Here is a 1,697-nt window from a genome sequence, read left to right as displayed (position 1 = left end):
TCATTCCTTAATCTCCTTGTCTTTTTATTTTTCTGTTTTCGGTTTTGAGCTTTATGTTTGGCTATGTTTGTGTCTTCATTACATGATCATTAGTGTCTAGTGTTTATGTCTTAAAGCTATGAATAACTCCATGAATCCTTCACCTCTCTTAAATTAAAAATGTGATTAATTACAAAAGAACAAGAAGTACTTGGATTTCAAATTTTATCTTGAAATTAGTTTAATTATTTTGATGTGGTGGCAATGCTTTTTGTTTTCTGAATGAATGCTTGAACAGTGCATATTTTTTATCTTGTTGTTTATGAATGTTAAAATTGTTGGCTCTTGAAAGAATGATGAACAAAGAGAAATGTTATTGATAATCTAAAAAATCATGAAATTGATTCTTGAAGCAAGAAAATGCAGTGAATAAGAAAGCTTGCAAAAAAAAGGGTAGCAAAAATTAAAAGAAGAAGAAAGAAAAAGAAAAAGCAAGCAGAAAAAGCCAATAGCCCTTAAAACCAAAAGGAAAAGGTAAAAAGGATCCAAGGCTTTGAGCATTAATGGATAGGAGGGCCCAAGGAAATAAAATCCAGGCCTAAGCGGCTAAATCAAGCTATCCCTAACCATATGCTTGTGTCATGAAGGTCCAAGTGAAAAGCATGAGACTGAGTGGTTAAAGTCATGATCCAAAGCAAAAAGAGTGTTCTTAAGAACTCTGGACACCTCTAATTGGGGACTTTAGCAAAGCTGAGTCACAATCTGAAAAGGTTCACACAGTTATGTGTCTGTAGCATTTATGTGGACGGTGGTAATACTGGAAAACAAAGTGCTTAGGGCCATGGCCAAGACTCATAAAGTAGCTGTGTTCAAGAATCAACATACTAAACTAGGAGAGTCAATAACACTATCCAAAATTCCGAGTTCCTATAGATGCCAATCATTCTGAATTTCAAAGAATAAAGTGAGATGCCAAAACTGTTCAGAGGCAAAAAGCTACTAGCCCCGCTCATCTAATTGGGACTAAGTTCATTGATATTGTTGGATTCATTGTAGATTCTCTTATTTTTATCCTATTTTGTTTTCACTTACTTGGGGACAAGCAACAATTTAAGTTTAGTGTTGTGATGAGCGGATAATTTATACGCTTTTTGGCATTGTTTTGACATAGTTTTTAGTATATTTTTATTAGTTTTTAAGCAAAATTCACATTTCTGGACTTTACTATGAGTTTGTGTGTTTTTTTGTGATTTCAGGTATTTTCTGGCTGAAATTGAGGGACCTGAGCAAAAATCTGATTCAGAGGCTGAAAAAGGACTACTGATGCTGTTGGATTCTGACCTCCCTGGACTCGAAATATATTTTTTGGAGCTACAGAAGTCCAAATGGAGAGCTCTTAATTGCGTTGGAAAGTAGACATCCAGGGCTTTCCAGCAATATATAATAGTCCATACTTTGCCCGGGTTTAGATGACCCAAAATGGCGTTCAATGCCAGCTTTCTACCCTATTCTGACGTTAAACGCCAGAATCAAGTTACAAACTGGCATTTAACTCCAAAGAAGACCTCTACACGTGAAAGCTTCAATGCTCAGCCCAAGCACACACCAAGTGGGCCCGAAAGTGGATTTCTACATCATTTACTTACTTTTGTAACCCTAGTAACTAGTTTAGTATAAATAGAACTTTCTACTATTGTACTAGGGGTCTTTTTCCCTAT

This window comes from Arachis stenosperma, chromosome 3 (assembly GCF_014773155.1).
Source record: "Arachis stenosperma cultivar V10309 chromosome 3, arast.V10309.gnm1.PFL2, whole genome shotgun sequence".
NCBI lineage: Eukaryota > Viridiplantae > Streptophyta > Magnoliopsida > Fabales > Fabaceae > Arachis > Arachis stenosperma.
Note: the sequence above shows the minus strand (reverse complement) of the source record.